Source organism: Podarcis melisellensis (assembly GCF_964234715.1).
Source record: "Podarcis melisellensis genome assembly, chromosome: 7".
In the NCBI taxonomy this organism is placed as follows: Eukaryota; Metazoa; Chordata; class Lepidosauria; order Squamata; family Lacertidae; genus Podarcis; species Podarcis melisellensis.
The window spans coordinates 28,436,432-28,457,696 of NC_138539.1; the positions used below are offsets into that span (position 1 = coordinate 28,436,432).

At 42.3% G+C, this 21,265-nt stretch overlaps 1 protein-coding gene and 1 long non-coding RNA gene across 5 annotated transcripts in view; one reads left to right on the forward strand and one right to left on the reverse strand.

Annotated features, from left to right (window-relative positions):
* Positions 1-21,265, reverse strand: part of RALYL (RALY RNA binding protein like) — a 264,584-nt gene that overhangs the window by 94,719 nt on the left and 148,600 nt on the right. The gene's annotated exons all lie outside the window — the stretch shown is intronic.
* Positions 1-21,265, forward strand: part of LOC309374735 — a 46,537-nt gene that overhangs the window by 99 nt on the left and 25,173 nt on the right. The window contains exon 1 of one of the 2 annotated variants that reach the window (XR_014170696.1): positions 18,405-18,665. The exons of the other annotated variant lie outside the window; for it this stretch is intronic. This is a non-coding gene — a long non-coding RNA (uncharacterized lncRNA). Of the gene's footprint in view, positions 1-18,404; positions 18,666-21,265 lie in introns of those variants that run through there. 2 annotated transcript variants of the gene reach the window in all.

The following is a 21,265-nucleotide window of genomic DNA, read 5'->3' on the forward strand; positions in this document are numbered from 1 at the left end:
GTAAAGACTTGACACCCCACTGAGCTGAGAGGAAGATGATTGATTACCTGTGGCCATCATGGGGGATCTCCTATCTCCCTTCCAAACAGTTCAATATTTAATCTGTGGATTGTAAATTTACCTCACCTGGGGGAAACAGAGGGGCAGGAAGGCAAGGATGTCTTTACACAGGGAACTGAAACATTTGATTGGCTAGTGCCCGGTCTGTCATTGCCCTCCTGACACACCACAAGGAAAAGGGTGGTTCAGCTCTGGCTTTGTGCCTCCTCACCTGCTTGATCTAAATAGGCAGGGAAATTCAGAAGTGCAGGTGATGCTGCACTGTCAGGGACTGGCTGGGCACAGAGGAATGGAGGGAGGAACTAGCTGGGGAACTGTGGTGATCACACAGGGTCCCCGGGTGTTTAACGGTCTATTGATCCCTGTGCCACCACTGTGCTTGCTCCCCCGCTGCCACCAACCAGTTACTCTCTGGTAAAACACCGAGTCCAGTCAGTTGTTAAAAGTGAACCAAGAAAACAAACAAACCCAAGTTTATTTTACAAACATTAACAAGTTTATGGTTTCTCAGATAATATTCCTGTCAGTATCTTAACTTTAGTTTCTTTACCGGCCTATACCTTCCTAATACCTTCTGACTGATTATCTCAACTGTTTGACTGACTCCTCTTAACAATTTCTCTCACTCTCTCACATCAGACTAGCCCAACCCACAGACTTATCTTCTCTGTCTCTTCTAACTCCAGACTGTCTTCTCAACAACTCTAACTCCCTAAAAAACCTCTGTGCTTAAACCTTATACAGTGGTACCTCAGGTTAAGTACTTAATTTGTTCCAGAGGTCCATTCTTAACCTGAAACTGTTCTTAACCTGAAGCACCACTTTAGCTAATGGGACCATCTGCTGCCGCCGTGCCGCTGCTGCACGATTTCTGTTCTTATCCTGAAGCAAAGTTCTTAACCTGAAGCACTATTTCTGGGTTAGTGGATTCTGTAACCTGAAGCATATGTAACCTGAAGCGTATGTAACGTGAGGTACCACTATACACAGTTAACTCTGCCCCCTGGGTTCCCATTGGTTAATCATTTTACAATTGGTTAACCCTTTCCCTATGAACCCAGTTTGATGTCACACACATATGAGGGCAAACGCCACAGGAACATCCCAAGGGAAGAAAGCTCAGAGCCCAGGGAGTGGTGGTGGGATGACGATGCGTGGTCTGAGGGAGAAGACTGCGGGGAGAAGGTTTCGGAAGCTGGACCTGAGGAGGAGAAAGTGGGCAAACAGTTCTATCTACTGGACTGCAGTAGGCAGCTGGGGGCTGGCTGAGGCCAGACTGAGCTTGGTGGGGCAGAGCCCCATTGCCCTAATGGACCAGCCTCTGTTGGGTGTTGGAGACTGTGGAAGTGCATGGGGGATGTGTGATGTTGGCCTCACCAGCTGTCAAGCCAGAGGTACCAGACCTCGTACTCAGAATTATGGAACTGTTAAGTTGGAATGAATCTAGCCCAACTCCCTGCAATGCAGGAATCTCAACTAAAGCATCCATGACAAATGGCTCTGGGGTGGGGGAAGAGAAGCACAGGAGGTTTGCCTTTTCCTTCTTCCAGCATGTAAGGGCAACAAATCCTGACACCTACTATTATTTTATGTTTTTGTTTATTTTATTTTCAAAAAAAAAAATACAAGTCTCAAATTCAAAATACATATTCATTTCTAACACAAGCCTATTACACAGATTACCTAAATTAAAATATTTCTAATTGCTCTAGGCTTCCCTTTGCTATATGTAAATACAATACAATTAACAAATTATAAATGATATGATAGGTTCCCATATACCCCCCACTCCCCTTCACCCATGTGTGATCTCAATATTTTACTTCTTCCATCTTGTTGTGTTATTATAATTTAATAATTATTCAATTGATTCTGTTATTATTTTATTGCTTATCCCTGCACATTCTCTATTAATATTTCAATTCCAGAACCATGTTTTTTCATGTATTCCTTCACTCCATCCCACTCTCTAATTATTCTCTGATTTGAGTGGCCTCTAATAATTGCTATCAATTTTGCCATTTCTACAAACTCACAGAGTTTGTTTTGCCATTCTAACAGTGATGGGATTTTCTCCCCCTTCCAGTTTTTTGCAATCAACATTCTGGCAGCTGCTGTTGTGTAAAGGAATACCTTTTTCTTGTCTTTGGGGATGTCATTGGATATTAGGCCTATTTTGTTTATTAGATTTCCTTCTGGCCCTTTACTTTAAGGTTTCAGGGCAGGTTACACAAATAGAATATACACCGGTAAAGCAAATAAAAACAATCCCAGCCATAAAATGAGAAAAGTGTAAAAACAATTAAAATCAGTCCCATATATACATAGCTCATTTGGTAGAGAACAGGACTCTAAATCTCATGAACATGGGTTTCCATGTTGGGAAAAAGAAGCCTGAATTGCTGGGGGTAGGACTAGATGATCCTTGGAATCCCTTCCAACTATTCTATGATTGTATAAAAAATCATTTAAAACAGTTCCAGTACAGATGCAGTCTGGGACTGAGATTTCCGCTTGAAAAGCTGACTGAAAGAGGAAGGACAACGGAGACAACGTTGGTCTAATATGCAATGAGAGGGAGTCAAAAGAGTAGGTGCTGCAACATTAAAGGCCTGATTGCTATATCCTGCCGTATGGACCTCCTGATAAGAAGGTTCCCGATTTCTGCAGAAGGCCCTTTCTGGCAGGGCTACATGATTGACTGGGTGTGTAATGCAGGCTTTGTTTAACTCAGGCTTAGTATAATATACAGGGATGTTATACCTGTGGCCCTCCATGCCAGCTGTGGCTGACAAAAGTTGGAATCCAACAATATCTGGAGGGCCACAGGTCCCCCATCCCTTTGTGAACTGCAGCCAGCATTCTTCTGCTGAAAGAGAAAATGTCAGGGGATTGCAGGAAAGTATGTAACATTGCTTGAGGCTGTCTAACCCTTTGTTACGAATCCTTCTTCAGACCTGCTGGAAAGTGCTGCCTGATTATCAGAGTGGCACAGGGATTACTTTGTAAACCTATGAATGCAGGATATCTATCTATCATCTATCTATCTATCTATCTATCTATCATCTATCTATCTATCTATCTATCATCTATCTATCTATCTATCTATCTATCTATCTATCTATCATCTATCTATCATCTATCATCTATCTATCATCTATCTATCTATCTATATCTATCTATCTATCTATCTATCTATCTATCTATCTATCATCTATCTATCTATCTATCTATCTATCTATCTATCTATCTATCTATCATCTATCTATCTATCTATCTATCTATCTATCATCTATCTATCTATCTATCTATCTATCTATCTATCTATCATCTATCTATCTATATCTATCTATCTATCATCTATCTCTATCATCTATCTATCTATCTATCTATCTATCTATCTATCTATCTATCATCTATCATCTATCTATCTATCTATATCTATCTATCTATCTATCTATCATCTATCTATCATCTATCTATCATCTATCTATCTATCATCTATCCATCTATCTATCCATCCATCTATCATCTATCTATCTACCTAACATATATAGTGAACACTCTCTCCACACTCAATAAAGATATAAAGGCAGTGATCCTATACACACTTTCTTGGGCAAAAGCTCCAGCCAATTCAGTGCAATTTACTTCTTAGGAAAGATGGTGCTATATAATGAATGAACATCTTTATGAAATCTAAGGAAATGCACTGTTGCCTTAAGTCCACTTGGTGGCACCAAAGGATTTTGTTGAACATCTTCATTCACCCACTTTGAAATGTTTACTGGTCACGGTATGTTTTCCTTTAGCGTATAAAAACACAATTATGGCAAAACACACTGTATTATTATTATTTTTTTCTGACGCAAGGAACAAGTAATAGGGGCGACACACACGTCTTGCCAAACATATTAATCACAGCATGATCCAGAAACAATGCAATGAACTTGTGTCAAGGGAATGTCTTCACCCACATTAATGCTTAATATGTATGGTTTTACTAAATAAGAATTGGAAACAACAACCGTGTTTATATTCATGTACCCTTAAGGAATTACAGATAACCTAATTTATTTATCTCATTATTACCAAGGTGATGCTTACTGTCTTGGGAAGAATGGAGTCCTATTTTAGGATACTCATGAACCACTTAGCTTACATTACTCCTAACACGCGCGCACACACACACACACACAGCGTAATGTAAGCTGAGTGGTTAATATACATAACAACCAGCCATTGAACATAAGCACCAGGTTTCACTGAAAACGTGCATGTAATGTGTCCATGAAGATGAACTTGTGCACATTTCCTGGTCAATACATATAATCTCCAACAAGCCTTGGGAGTCATGCAAATCTCAGTTGCATTTTGTACATTCCCCAGACCCCCAAAATAGGTTTTCTGGAGCCGACAAGCTTAATTCCCTCTAGTGTTTTCAAAAGGAAAGGAAAAGGGAAAAAAATGGGAGAGAAAAATGCAAACACTTTGTTCCTGTCCAACACAAATCTTCATAGTTTAAGAGGTGGTTTCCCCTACCCAGGCAGGCAGGTTTGGTCTGCCTCTTGTATGTGTACACCTTTATGAATCCTGCATATGTATAATAAATTGGATAACCAAGCCAAACCAAGCTGTGGAACCCAATCATGTCCTCAAGATTCCCCAGTAAACAAAGCAAAGAACAGACTTGCTCATCATCCTAAAAACAGATGGTTGAATATTTAATGGATAGTTGTTAACATCCTTGAAGTCTTTTGATGGAAGGCAGAAGAATCGCTGTGTCATCTGATATGTTCACCCACAACTTAACACTGGCGACGAGGATGGGATTCTTCAAACAGCTCTTGTTTATTTGTAAGCTGGAACAGAACTGAACTGAAGGGTTCAGTCAGCCTGCTTATATAGAGCTCCAGTACATCGTAACTGTAACAACTTTCTGTAACTATCCAATCACTGAACGTCACTTTCGATCCCTTATTTGCATATGTAGACCTGAACTATCTACAATATCCCCCTGCTGGCCCAGGGTGAGAACTTCAGTACATAACACTTCCAAGTACATTTCTCCATCACTTCCCTTGCCACAAAAAGTCTGGGGGTTTTTTGGGAAGTGGGCTTGTTGCACAATAGCATTTACTGGCGCGTGATTGAATCCCTTCTGCAAAATAGTAGCAGTTTGAAGAGGACCTTATTTGTGGCAGGGAAAAAGGATTATTTTCCGATTAGGAGAAGGGAAGAGACAGAGAGAGCACCGAGTTGAGTCTTTAAATTAGGCCACATGGCTTTTAGAAATAGGCAGGTCAAATGGTGCTATAAACCACAGTGGGAAACATACAAGGAACAGTTTCACAAAGAATTATCAAGAGAAATTGGCAAAGATTCGCAAGGTGGTAATTAAATTTCCACCGGAGAATGACTTGCAGATCATTAAACTCTGTATAGCTATTAAGACTGCTGAAAGCTTTTCCAAGTGACAGGTAAGGAAGGGGATTCTCAGCAGGGACCAAAAGAAAGATTGATCACGCTCCAGAAAAAAGACAGGTCAAGGGAGGAAAGGGGAAAACAACAAGTGCTCATGGTTTCAAGGAAAGAAGCTGTCTTCTCAGGACGGAATGGCCCTCATTCTAAAGCCTACTGAGCATTACTGCCAAATCAATACTAAAGCGGTTTGCTTGATGAGAGAGTGAAGATTTATTTGCTCTGGAAAGCACAGAGCCTTTTACATCCCCATGAACAGAAAGCCTCTCTGTCCCATGCAAAAAGATTTAAAAGGAATATCCAGGTAATTTTCAGCTGCACACCCTTATTCTAGATATGTGCATAGCTCTGATGGTGGTGGTGGTGGGGCATCCACTGCTTTTAAAATTGCAATCCTATGGCAAAGGCTCACTCAAAGTGAAGACAGCCACAATGGCATGAGGCAGTTGGCTCCGGATTTCTGTTTAAAATGCTTTAAAAGACAGAATCTTGTGGGACTAACCACTTTATTATGGCATTCGGTTTCATGGACTACATTCCATCAGATGCATCCATGGAAGCTTATGTTGTAAAAAATGTGTTCAGCATCTAAGGGTTCCTTCCTTTTTTCTGCAGCAGACTACACCTCTGGACATTTCTTAAATGAATGTTTTATTCATTTTTATTTAACATATCCCATCTTGCTTTGGACTAGGGTATACCCTGCTTTTGCTGTAATTGTTAGTGATGAATTGTTAATGATTATTAACAATGAATTGTTAACAATGAATTGTTAATGATTGTTAGGGATGGACCTGGGTGCCCCTCCCCCACCTGTGTGTTTCCACTGAATGCTTTAAAAGCCTAAATGATTTTTCCATCATTCAGTAGGGATGCTTGAAAAGTTCAAAAGGCTCAGGAGCTTCTCTCTACACCTGCACGTTTCCTCTTAGGGGAGTGAGTTATTACAGGCAGTGAGGTCCAAAATCCTCTGGAACTTGGTATTGCCTCTGCTTCCCCCCACTGGCTGTGGGATGAATGGCAGTGATGCGACACAAAAATGAGGCGAAAAAGAGCAGGCCTATGACCTGGTGCTGTGAGATGGCAGGGTCTTGAAACAGAAATTCCTTCTCCCCTAGTTTCAAGATAGGTCTAGATCAGGCATAGGCAAGCTCGGCCCATCAGAGGTTTTGGGACTACAATTCCCATCATCCCTGACCACTGGTCCTGTTAGCTAGGGATCATGGGAGTTGTAGGCCAAAAACATCTGGAGGGCCGTGTTTGCCTATGCTTGGTCTAGATCCCTTGGAGCTCTGTCTCAAAGTGGTAAAAATTCTTCTTGAACCAGTGGAAGGAGGAGTCTGCCTTTCAAGCTAAACTCCTCCCCATTTGGAGTCCTATACCATCTGTAGCTGTGCTGTCCCTTTCATGTCTATTTTTGTGTCACATCATGGCTTCCTGTCTTGGAACCATCCCACTGCATCTGCTGATGGTGGCTGCAGTCAGAAGGGTTGATGATCTCAACAGCATCCTGAATCTGCTCACTGCAATGCAGTGGTTGTGACAACCTGTTATCCCCATATGATACACTTACCGTAGCTAACACAGAGGGATGTGGGTGGGTTTTTTAATCAAGCTATGTGTAGCACAGAGATAAAAGGTTGCTGCCTTCTCTGACCCCATATGCTGAATCCTGACCACAGCCAAATGGACAGAACTCCAATAACCTGAGATGCAACAGACAAGAGCAGAAAGATTTGTAGTTCAGCCAGTTTAGATGAACAGGATTCAGCTGGCTTAAATCCCAGATCCTCTCCCATAAATATGCCATGTATTGATCTGTAATCCATATTTCCTGCCGCTTCTTTGGCACAGCAATAATACATGCAATGTGAAGGGTAAATATGAGCCTTAATGAGACAGAACAAATATAATTTATAGTAGTGAGATAGATAAACTGGACACAATTCTCTTCGAGCTTGTAAGGACTAGAGTTGAAATTTGTGCAACTATCTGTCTTGTCCCACCACGCTCTTACCTGAAATGTCCTTCCTGCTCCAATTTCAAATGAAAGCTTTGTGTGTGTGCCAACTCTTGAAAAGTTATTCTGAATATCTACAATTTTTTTCTATGGTGTTTTCTTTTGAAGCACTGAATCTGGAAGTCAGGAGACCAGACAAGATTAAATTGGAGCACGTCCAAATGAATGACTTATCACAAGGCACTTTCTTATTATTCCGCAAAACACCAGTTTTAGCAATTCATATTCCTTGCTATTTCACAGGGGGTTCAGAGGAAGGTGGGTAATGTATACGTTGCATTTCCCTTCCCTTCCCTCCCCATGCCCCCTACGGATTTTAGTGGCCGTTAACTATCTGGACTGTGCTGAATATTCTTAACAACAACAACAAAATGTTATTGCTAGTTTAGGTGATGAGAAATGATTCTCATTTTGAGGGTCTAGAAAACCTTGAAAATGTTCTCTCGTGAAGATATAGGTCTCCGTCAACAAGCAAGGTTAATTGACAGCAAAAAAAATGTTGAAAAACACACACGAGTGTGGAAAGAGTTACAGCTGGGTGGTAGATCACACATTTTTCAACATCCTATGTCCAGTCTATATAATGGGGTCTAGCTTATGGGATCTCCAATACAGTGCCCATGGGCACCATTAAGTTTATCCTCCCCCACAGTGCTTGCCAAAGTTCCCTGCCCCTCACAATTCTTAATTATTTTATTTTTTTTGGCTGTTGGAGCAAGTTGGGGGGGGAACCTACTTTTTCTGGCTGTTATTTTATTTGGGAGAACCCATGACTATTTAAAATTGTTATCACTGTATTTTAAAAGTATAGTGTGCATGTGGCAATACACAACCCTCTCTATCCTCTGCCCAAGTTAGCAAGAGGGAGTGTCAAGAGATCAAGGCCACATTTCAGCCTGGCAAAAAACAGGTGTGAAGTAGGCACAGTGATGGCTGTGGTCTAGAGAGAGTTCCAGGGGCCAGATAGAGGTGTCTGGATGGAGGGCCACATTCAAAAATAAGAATAGCCTGCTGAATCACCCCTTTTGTGATTTATCCTATGCCGCTAACAAACTCCTTTTATAGGAATGTTTGCACTGCATATCCTTCCCACCTGGAGACAAAGTGTATCGCTATGACCTTGGCTTATGCATGAATCTTATTTCAGCAATACTGTATACATAATATCAGTGGTTTGCAGTCACAGTTGTTTCCTGCAATCAACGTGGTTCCTCATTACCATAACTGATAAACATCAATCATGTTTTGCCGGTCAAGGCGCTGGGATCTCCAACTAAATATCTCCAATCTCTGAGGCTGTTCAATATCTCCATCTCAGGCTTTGGGAGTTGATGCTGTGAATCTGAGTTGTTGGCATTGGCATCAATCTGGGCAGGGCTTGGGGTGGGGGTGACATCCAGGGCTCCACTCAGCAGATTGAGCATCCTCACTCCCAACTGCAATCTGCCACATTTTCAAGCAAGTGAGGTGACAGACATCACCTCTGAAAGAGGGCCCCACCCCAATAAGACCATTAAAACCAGAGGCTATCTGCAGCACTGGTTGGCGGCACTGGACTAGAATGAACCAATAGCTCTATGACCATGCAAGCCAGCTCCTTACAACTATATGTGCATACACTTTGCACATTTTAAATTGTACATCCATTTTCTAACTTAAGGCATTTGAAAAGGCCTTTTGCCTATTGAAGAGGTTAAAAAGGGGACTGCTGTGAAAGTTAGAACTGGGCAACCGATCCTTTCCTGACTGCAAATATGTTTCATTGAGCAATGCTGCTCTCTGCAGGTATACGAGGGCAAAATGAGAAAAGGATATTGTCAATACATCACAACCCCTTACGTTTATTGAAGAGAACAGCTCGTGTGTGCAAAGTATACTAATAAATGGGCAATGACTGCAAGGTTGCTAGAGAATAATAAGATATATGGAAAAAAGACTCACGGATAGAAGTCTTGTGTATGCCATTGAGTATATATTTATTCACCTCTTTTATTCTTGATTATTTCTGAGCATGCAGAAATATGATGGCAAAACCAGCTCACCACTCATCCCTGCTTCTGATAGAACTGTCAGCATCTTAAAATCTTGGAAAACAGACTGAATCCCTGCTTCAGAATCCACATGCTCAGCAGTCCCTATAAATCAGGAATGGGGAATTTCAGACCTAGAAGCTGAAGGCAGCCTTCCAGGTCTATCTCACCCTTGGGAATCTTCCTAGGTCATGTCCGCCTCTCCAGGCCACACCCCTCACTGACATTGTTCCACATCCTCCTTTAGCCTGTCTGGAATGTGTCCTTGAATTCTGATAGTGTGAACAGAAAAGGTTCCCCATGCCTGTTATAAAAGCAAGAAGTTGAGTCTGCTGGCAGGCTGGTCAATAGCGCACACCTCGTCTTGTGCCTTTATTGTTTTCCCTTCTCTTTGTGCTGCCTTCCTTTCCCAACCTTACATAGGAGCCAACTCCTAGGGGCTAAGGTCCCCTCACCCCTCATAAAATATTTGAGGGGGCAACCCCCCTCCCCAAGTTGATGGGCCTTGGCATTCAAATGGGTGTGTGCCATGTCTTGTGATAAATATTTTATTCAAGTTGGCACCCCTGAAACCCTATTTGACTTGACTTCTGTTTGGTCCTTCCTGCCACTTTGCTGCCTGTCTCATCAAAGTTTTCCTGGTCAAAATCCTGCTCCAACTTATCTCCTTTCCTTCATCTTGTTTTCATCTCATATCCTATCTTGCTCCCTGATACAGGATTAGGAAGGGTTCTGTAACCCAGGTGAAGACCATGGGAGAACCACAGCCCCGCTTTGCTACCTACAGATACAAGCTTGGTTGTTTGCCAATGACTGGTGCGTGGAGGACTCTTCTAAGTGAAATGAATACCAGAGAATGGGATGGAGGGGCTGGGCTGCTCCTACGCTGCTTCTGGCTGAAACATCTTGTAAGTATTGGGAGGTTTCCATGTCCCTTGGAACTCATGCAATTCAGCGCATCCTGGGAGAATTTATTTTCCCAGGCTACAGCTACCGACTACTCACAGAGATGGGCAAATTCTTCATTGGACATTGTGGAGAAATGATGTTAGCCAAACTACCAGTCATTTTTGGCTGGTGGCCCTTCTCCATGATGTACGAGGCTGATCTCACTTGCCCACTTAAGCCATCAGTGATTAGACTCTGGATCATATTCTTTTTAAATGGCAGATTTCTTGTCATGCTCAACTTTAAGAATTGTATTTATTTTAGGGAAGAAATTTGGCAGAGCACGTGACTATGGTCCGTAGTTCAGCGAAAAGTGCCAAGTTCAGTAGCTGATGGTGGAAAGACCTCTGTTTGAGTCACTACCAGAGTAGAGAATATTGGGTTAGATAGTCTTGGGCTTCTATTTTTCAAATGCTTTAAATCTGGCAAGAGTCCTGAAGTTGTGCTCCTTTTCATTAGATCTGGCTCCTTTCAGTGCAAATGAACTAGTTTTTGACCTTTCCCAAAGTTACCTGCGTGCGTATGCAAATGACTGGTGCTATTTTAGAAACATGCTTAGATGTATATGCCTAATGATAAAGTATTGCTTCTGAAGATGAAGCATTTGTACTTTGCGCCCTCTTCCGTTCTCCATGTGATTAAATTCTCTCATCAGAATGAAAGCCGTTTATCATCCTCAATGTACAGATAATATGATGATTGATGGCTTTGCATCCAACTGTATAATATGCAAATATAGCCTTCTGCTTCCTCTTTGGCAAAGCCCTGTGCGCTTCTTCCCATTCATTTCCTAATCCCCTTAAACACGAATGTGATATGTGCGTTGTGGAATGTGATCACCACAGGGATTCTGAACTCCCACTGACCCCCATCCTAAAGAAAAATACTCAGGATTTAATAGCTATTAAGCTTGCTGAAAGGTAGCATTACCAGATTAGGTTTATGCACCAACTTTAGAAATGCAATTATTTCACTTTCTAAGTGCTATCTGATGGTAAACATTGTCTTCATTTATAGCTGACTCCTTGAAAATAATAAAGACACAGCTGTTGTCATCTGAGCCTTATGGAAGAGAGAACTGCAGATAATGAAAAATGTTGATAATGATTTTTTTGTTTCCAGGGAATTAAAATCCCAGAATCACTCAGCTGCTGATGTAAATAAATCAGGATTGCACAACCTGTGATCTAGCAACCTAAACAAAGTCCACCAGCCAGGTGACATGATTAGCAGATAATTGATATGCCCTCTATGGCAGTGTTTCCCAAACGTTTTTGGGCAACGGCACACCTGTTTACTGAAAAAAAATCTCGCGGCACACCACCATTAAAGCCCCGCCCCGTGACGTCAGCGCGCAGCGTCACGCCGGGAGGGACGCACAAAAGTGAAAGTTTTTTCCCTCCCCCTTGCTGGGGAACCTCCAAGCTTTGGGGGTGGGAGGAGGCAGCAGAGCGAGGGACTGAGGGACGGCGGCAACTGAGGCGGCGGCGGCTGAGGCAGAGCTGGGAAGGGGGTTTCCAGGGGACACGGCAGCTCCTCGAAAGGCTTCTCTCAGCTGCGCTCAATCCGCCTCGGAGAGGATTTCCCCTCCGGTCCCATGCGTTCGTTTGGGGCATCGCTCCGGCTGCTCCCTCTCCCGCCGCGCAGGAGCGATGCCTCTCTCTGGCTCTCCCTCCGCGCAGGCTGAGGGAGGGAGGGAGGGGCGCGTGTGACCCGTCTCTGCTGGGAGACCAAACCCAGCGAGGCAGAGTCGCGCGGAGGCGCCCAGGCAGCGCTGCCGGCTGCGAGGAGGAGCGCCAGGCAGCAGCAGGAGGCGCGGCCTCTCCTCGCCGCCGCCGCCCCGCCTCTCGCCGCCCGACTCGCCCGCCTCCCTCCAGGCATCTCGCGGCACACGAGGCAACGTCTCACGGCACACTCGTGTGCCGCGGAACACCGGTTGGGAAACACTGCTCTATGGCATAGTCCCAATAGGCAGCATAACAGCACTTTATCACATCCCTAGTGGTGCTTCCAAGTTCTGCAGACCTGGATTTTTTTTTTAACTTTTAATTTTAAAAAAGCAGGGTACATAAGGCAACATAAAGGTTTTGCACACTAATACATCCAGCGCACACCCAAAAGGTTCAAAGCAATATGTATTGGAAAAATAACACACCTGTTGACCATGTGACACTTCGTCATGGGAGACCATTTGAAAACAATGTCCTGTTTGCTGGGCTTGTGAATGAACAAAGTGACAAAGACAATTCCTGTTGGAAGAAGAGTCTTATTTTTTATGCATATTGCTCCACTAAATATCAGTCTGCACTATTTCAGATTTCAGCATCACCGGTTATGCAATGGCCACTTTGTTTTTTTACAGTCATCTTGCAGAAATAGTGAAATTGCTGCAGAATGACACACCTGAGGCTCTAGACAAATATAACTGGCTAAGCAGAGTGGAATATTGTACAGATCAACCAACTAATTAATATAGCATGGGCAAGAGGAGACTGTCAATACTAACAGATTCAAGGACAATTGGAAATCATTTATTTGGTTTGGGATTTCATCCAGAGTTAAGTAATTCAATAGATTCATTGTCAGTTACCTAAGAAACAAGCTTAGGTTCCTTTTGTGTGTGCGTTAACTGTATCCTGATTTTATACATGTGCAATAAAAATATTCAAAACAAAATTAATCTAGGGATTCACCTGTAAATATATGAAGTCCTCATTTTTTTTTACCACCTTCAATTCTTTTGTCAGTCTCCGTTCTGAACGTCACTCCCGTCTGTTAGAGAGCTGCCACAAATTTAGCCTTGAAAGGCTGACATTTAGCCTTTCCTCAGCTTTAGTCAATCAACACTATTCCCTGTCTGAACTTTTGCGCACACTTTGCAAAAATAGTTGGATAGTGTCAGTCAGATCAGCGTTTTGAGATTGACTGTTCCTTTTCCCTCTAGAAGGGAAACGCTGTGGCAAGTACAACCGTTTTGCCTGCTTGTCTGATAGCCTTTCCATCATAGGCTCTGCAGGGGGGGGAACCTTAACACTGTCAGATAATGCCTGTGTGAGGAAATTTCTGCCACCTCTGGGGAAAATACCTGCCAACGACTAGGTCCAGCCCAAGGTTCAATAAGTAAAAAGACAACTAAAGCACAATAATGAAAGGAAGAGAACCCAGTTTTGACTGTCTAGGAGGGGATTGGCCAGAAGTCATCACTCTATGTGCCAATCAGTGTCTCAGCTGGCGGTCGCTTGGTGTCTGAATTGTTCAGATAAATCTCCTTGACAGACTGGGATACGTTTGTACAGCCTGGTGTGTCTTCGGTCAACATTTCTAGTTAGCCTAAGTTCTGGAAATGTGTTTCCACCGGTGACATGTCAGGAAATGGCAAAATATTGTCGGGCCTTTTGGAAATAGGAGACGGCAAAGATTATACATTCTCCGAGCGGTTGGGCTATTTATGTTAACTGTGGAGACAAACACACTAAGCTACATAACAGCTTATTTATGTTAAGAAATAATAAAGCGGCTACTTATTCACCGCACACAAAACACCTGAGGGAATATTTTGTTTCCTTAAGAAAAATGCCACCACATATTTATAGCGACTCTTTAAAATAAGTCAATTTATTCAGAACAACTCTATGGAACTGGAACAAGGGAAATTCTTTACGATTCACACATTCAGTCTTTGCGTGCCTCTAGGTGGGTGTTTATTGTGGGGCGAGAGGCTCCACAAGATGCATGCAGGTGGTCTGTAGAGGCCACACAATGTCAGCTTCAAAATGCCAGAGCTATTTAATCCAGATTTACCAGAACAAACAAAAAACCGAGCCCCTCATGTCAATGACCCGTTTGCAGTATCTCAAAGTTCCTGCCTTAAAGCACTGTTTGGCTCATTTCCAGGTCTAGTGGTTAGCGTGTTGGACTAGGAACTGGGAGACCAGGGTTCAAATTCCTGCTTAGTCATGGGACTCGCTGGGTGACCATGTCACAGTCTCTCAGCCTAACTTACCTCACAGGGTTGTGGCGAGAATAAAATTGGAAGTGTTCCATGAAAGCTATCTTGAGCTCCCTGGAGGAAAAGTAGGAAATAAACGCTATAGATAGGTAGGTAGATAGATAGATAATATCCTCCAGTTGTCCCCGTTCACCTGGGATAGACCCTCTTTTTGCTACCTGTCCTTGTTTTTGTTTTCTTTCAAATAACTTGTTAACATTTTGATCGTGTACATTTCTGCTTTTGACTTTCTTAAGGATTCAAGCCTGTACTCCAGGCCTAAACTACGTAGGTATATCTCTGAGGAATAGGGTGGGGAAAAGCATCATCATCATCATCATTCCACCCTTCATCCAAAGATCACAGGGCAGTTTGCATCATAAAAATATAAGTTGCTTCTTGCTTCTAAAGCACATGCATGCAATTTCAGACATGTGAACATTCAAGTTGCCATGTAGGACGCAGCCTAAATTTCTAAACCAGTGGAGGACAAGCTACTATTGCAGAGTACATTAATACAGTATAGAAAAATAACAGGATAGAGTTTTCAGCAAAGTGCCATGGGGACAGCAGGCTTGAGTAGTGTTCATTTGTATTAGATAAGGGATATTATCTCCCCGAAGAAGCTAGGTTGGCTCCCTCCTTGTTGTCTTTTAGCTGGCAGATGAAGACCTTCAAGCTCTTGGGAACTGACTGCTTTTAATAAAAGGGCTGGTGCTGTTTTTATTGTAACCATTTGCATGTTTAAAACAGATTTCATTTACAGTCAGCTCCCTATTTATGCGTGTTCAATATGTGTGTGACTGAGTATGTGTGCATCACCCTAAACCCTTAAGTGACCCGAAAAACATCACAAAAGGGGTGGAACGGGGCAGGGGTGGAACAAGGTCTTTGCAGGCTTTTTCAATGGTGTTACAAATGTACGTGATTTCATTTAAACGTGCGGTGCCTTGGAACATAACCCCTGCATAAATTGGGAGTTGCCTGTATGTATAGTGTTCTAATTCTAGTTCTAGTGTTCTAGTTCTAATGTTTAATTGTTTTTTAAATATTGTTTTTCTTTTTCTATGCTTTTAGCCATTATTGTTTTGATCCGTAAGCTGCCTTGAGTCCCATCAGAGAAAAAGGCAGGGTACAAACAAAATAAAATAATAATAATAATAATAAGCACATCCACATTTTCATCTGCGAAAGGTGCATCACACTTATTTTCCATTCACTATGAGCTGTGCAAATCTTCATTTCTCTCTCTCTCCCCCAAAGGCTATGTGTGAAAATCATTAAGAAACCAAACTTTCCAGAGAATATTCAAAGCATGTGTCCTCTGATAATACCACCTCTATTTTTATATGCGTCAATTTCTACGATATTGTGCATGTTCACTGCAGACATGCTCTCACTAAGGGCCTGTTTTCCAGGGGTCACATTCACTCATTCTAAGTGCATGTGAATTTTTTAAAGACAATTGTGCCTTGAGTAGAGCATATGCCAGTACCACAATCTGTGTGGTAGGAAAGCAGATGCTTTGCAATGTGTGCAATGCGTGATGCTGGTTTGGAGTTCTTCCGTGCCAGACTGCCATTGGTTTCTCGAGGCAAGTTTGCATCAGAACATCTGGTTTGGTCCTAAAGCAACAAACCAAATGGAGGGGGCAGCTGTTGTGGGCAGAAATGCTATAACTTTCAGAACAAAATTGTTTTGGGAATACATGCAAAAGCGGGCTTGCTTAAAAGGATGGGTTTCCCAGACATAAGACTTGCCAGTGTGCTTATCAGAGGCAGGGAAGTCCTCAGGCAGACATGGTACTACACAGAGCAATGTTTCTTTGAAAGTTGCATCCATGCAAAAAATAAAAAAATTGAAAAAGAACAATGTTCATGTCTTACTCTGATATTTCTAGCTTTTTTACCTGGGGTGCAAGTTCCACATGACATTGTTTGGAGAGAGAAAAATCTTTCCCCATATGAAAACTAGGCAGTGCAGTCTCCAGCCAGGGAAACAGACAAGCAGCAGATTTGGACAGGGTGGCTGTCAGAAATTGCTACCTGTAGGCATATCCCACCTAGACCAGTAAAGGTTTTCAGGCTGCGGTAGACTGCAAAATGACAAGATGCATTTGAGTCAGACTGAAAGTCTGGAATGAATACCTGTCAGGATCTCACACCTGGACCCATGATCTCCCTTCTGATCCAAGATAGCAAAAACTGACACATAGCATTACTGGAGAGACCGGCAGATTGAAATCACTACCTGTCACTTTTTCCCACCAGAAGAAGTAAAATGTTCTCTTGTTCAGTAGTTACAAATTGTAGAATGTCCATCTGAACCAGACACACAACAATCAACGCAACAGCTAAGGGAGGTGGTGGAACTGTTGCCAACTCACCCCTGCATCTTTGAATCAGACCTCAGAACAACAGGCAGGTGATGTCAGTCAGAGAACCACTTGCCTGCTTTGTCATTTTGTGGTTCACATAGTGAGGCCCCCTTCCATTTTGGTTGTCTGTGTTTCTAGGTATTTCACAACCATATCATAACAGTCAACTTCTGCAACGTTATAATATAAACAACTGTATTATCCATCATTAATACAATGTTATGAACATGAGGGGCAGGGGAGCAACACCCCCAACCAAAGAAATTAATGAACGTCAGAATCTAGATAATAACTGAGATATTGAAGAGAAAATACAAGCTGCAGAGGAATTCCTGGGTTAGCCTATGCAAACTGATCAGCTAGCTTAAGTGCAGAGCCAATAATAAACAACAGAATGCCATTAAAGGAGGGTTGCCAAGGTGACGGGGGGCGTGATGTCAGAGGAAAATTTGTACTTCTTGAAAATCTAAGGATGTACTGAGAGGAAGAAGGATAACAAAGGGCAGACCTTCATGAGCTGCTGGTAAAGCCAGACCTTCATGCTGGAGGCTGGAGGAGGCTGCACCAAGAGCCATGACTGACTGCTGCTTTAGACCTAAGCTTGCTGAAGCTAAGAGAGGGGCAACGAGAGATGCTCTTCTTACTGCAGACTTTCAGGTGTAAATATGTGTTAATAACTCATATTTCTTCAAGACACTAGCCTCTGCTGTGCCTCGCCTGGAACCCCTGGAACCTTGCTCTGCTCGTTGATATTGCAATGGCGTGTTAGAATAAATAAAAATCCCAAGCTATGCTTGTCTGAGTAAAAGTGTCTTAAGATATTACAAGAACTGAAACATCGCCTTTCTGGATCAAAGTATATCTAATCAAATTCTCTGTCTGACATGGGCAGCCAGATGCTACTTGAAGATACCAGCATCTGGTATTCAAAGGTAAACTGGCTCTCAGTATGGAGATTCAATTTCGTTAACATTTCAATAGCTGCTGTGTGGTCCTATCTTTCATGAATTCATCTAATCTTCACAAAGTAAGGTTTCACATTTGCCTCCACTGTGAGGCATGGACAGGATACAACAATGCTGCAAATGATGGAATAATTTGAGGGAGCCTCTTTTGAACTAGTTGGTGGTATACAAAGCTATCTAATTGCATGAGTTGGGGTAATGAAATAATAATAATAATATCAGAAAGGCTGTGAGAAGAATGTAGCACATAAAGAGCCTCTGGAGAAACCCTCACTTTTTAATATGCTCATTAGATATATGTCCGTGTAACTGTATCTTACCCTGCCTTTGTGATGTCTTCTGTATGAGAGTATTGCTTTGTTTTAAATGGTTGCCCACTAGCAATGAGTAAAAACAGCTTGAACCAAGAGGCAAAGCGAGTGCATCTCCCGGGTTCAGACTTAGGGTTGTTTTGAGATAAGCAGCACCCTGTTGTTGCCAAGAGGAAGCTAATCATTATGCAAAACTACTCTAGATGTAAGCCCCATCTTTATCAGTCTATCGGAAGGAAAGCTAAAATCTGTTTGCTCTCCCGAAACTCTGAGTGTTTTAGAAACAGTTTCTGCTGGGAAGCGCTACAATCCACCCTTGCAGCTCAGCTTTGAATAATATCCCGTGCTCCTTTTCCAGAGCATTAACTGGAAAAACTGTTGCCCCCAAGCTTTCGTTTTGCAGAGAGACAGCACCAGCAGCATAGCTGCATCAGGAACAACAGAGCCTTCAGCTCAATGGGGGATCGACCGCTACAATTCCATCTGTGAGTGATGTCTGCTACTGGATTATTATTATTATTTTTTAAAAAAATGTTTTCCACTTGCAAAGAAGCATGTATAAATAGCCATTCTACCCCTCAAAATACACAGAAGCAGTAAGTGCAAATGGATTAGGCCACCAGTTCTACACATTTCAGAAGGAAATTTCAGATTGAAACATTTTCACAATGGGCACGGTTCCCTTTTCTCCATCTGCAGAAGATGTTAAGATGCATTCCAACTCCCTGCCTCTACCCCTGCCCAGGTGAGAGCATCTCCAGAGTTTCTGAACAGGTGAAGATTCCCAGAAGTGATTTCCTTGGCACTGCTGATCCCAGTGGCTTGGTGGCGTAATAGCCAAGCATTCTGCAGGGGATTAAAGAAGCAGGTTTTTTGCATAGGGTAGGTCTTGGGCCATAGCTGCAATGCAACACAGAGATTCTATGCTGAAAGGAACAGTATTTTAAAGTGGTTGGGGTTGGCTGCATGGTGGTGGAGACCAGGCTAAGGAGACAAACCTTTGAGTACCTTCTTACACAACAGTTTTGGTGTGCTATTTGGGAAGTGTAAGTGTAGAGAGGAAGAGATAGTTGTTTCACCTGCCCAAAATCTTCTTCCAAAATGCCATTCAAAAGAAGGCTGGCCTAAGAGCAATGCTGTAGCCAGTCTCAAATAATTGAACATTCCTATTTTGCATGGGATTGCATGCCAAGGATCAGGATCACAGCTTGGATCAGGAGTGCCTCTAAATGGGTCTTTCCATGGATTATAATTAGTTTGAAGTTATGGCCCTGAGTACATCTTATTAGCTTCAATTGATATGCCAGCTGCATTGCTTCCTGGAAGTAATGTTGCGATTTCCCTGATATCCTCCCAACTCTATTACTGACTTGACAAATACTGTGGAGCTCCAACACCCAACAGGCTCGGTCAGCATGGTCAATGGTCAGCAATGGTGGGAGTTTGAGTTCAGTGAATCAGGAGGGACACAGTTTAGCCAACCATGCTGCAAATGCTAACAGACGGGGCTGGCACTGAAGGCAGTTTAGAAGCTTGAGTTGGTCCAGAATGTAGCAGCAAGACTGATGTTGACGACAGAGAAGAAGCAGCATCAGTTTACAAAGCTCCTCCTGGTTTACTAGGTTGTTTCAGGGCTAAATCCATGGAACACGTTCAATATTCGAAGCACAATGTGTCCAGGGCTCAGAATATCCACTAGTCTTCCTGTCTGGCATCCCTTCTCCTCTCAGTAAGCAGCAGTAATACTTGGGGATCAGGAAGCCAGGAACACCCTCTGGCCTGCACTGCACTCCCCGCTGGCACCCTTATCATTTTTTCCCATGTTTGTTTTAAGGCTGTGCTTTACAGTTTGGCTAATTTAACAATCTGAAGAAGTGTGCATGTATCTGAAGAAGTGTGCATGCACACGAAAGCTTATACCAAGAACTAACTTAGTTGGTCTTTAAGGTGCTACTGGAAGGAATTTTTTTTGTTTTGATTATGGCAGACCAACACGGCTACCTATCTGTAACTTAACAATCTATGACATTTAAACTGTGTGTAAGGGTTAATATTGTCACTATGTTATGTATTTTTGTGTTTTTATATAGTCAACTGCCCTGTGATCCTCAGATGAAGAGTGAATAATAATAATAATAATAATAATAATAATAATAATAATAATAGTTGTTGTGGTAGTAGTAGAAGTAATAAGCTGCCCTAAATGCTATTTATTAAGTGAAAGGCCAGGATACAACAACAATTGATTATTAACACCCCACCCATTTGGCTGGGTTTCCCCAACCACGCTGGGGAATTGTGTGAAATAAATTTCAGCAAGTCCTGTCTGCTATTATACTGTCATTTCATATTTAGTGTGTTCTGAATGTTATTTGGTGGTATTTTTGTAGATATTACTGACGTTGATTATCATTTCATCTAAGCTTTGAATTTTGAATTTTTACAGCTATTTTATTGCGGCTTCCCACTTGCGTAAGTTGTAAAAATGGAAAAGTGGTTTGCAACATTGCAAGTAAATAAGCAAATGTTTTTTAAAGATGAATTAGGTACAGAGGGCATGTTTCAGCCTGCAGAGCTCCTTTTCTCCTTGCCTCACCTCAAACAGAGAACTGTAGATAGACATGTCACAATTTTTCCTGTCATTTTTCCAAGCCTGATTAATGAGAAGGAACAGATGTCCAAGTCTATATCTATCGTAGCAGGGAGCTCCCTTTGAGATTTATCCGTGTGTTAAGAATAAGCCTTCCTTGTGCCAGAGAGCCAGAACTAGAAAAGATAGACTTTTTTTAAACTGAGATGTCCACCATCATGTGTACAGAAAACTCCATGAAGGAGCTACAGACATAATGCAGAAACTGCCTGAAAATGTACATAATTTGCTAACATTGTGAAGATTTCAAAAGTCAGATTAGAAAGGATTCTGTTCGAAAGACTGCGGAGTGGTACGTCCATCCCCTGCATGCTGTCCTATCTAATTTGTGTCCATTTATATTTCTATGTTTTTATTTTATTTTGTGGACTGCTGTGGTGCTGAAAACGGGTGAGGAGTGGCAGATGGAGATGCCTAATATTTGACCTGTTGTCT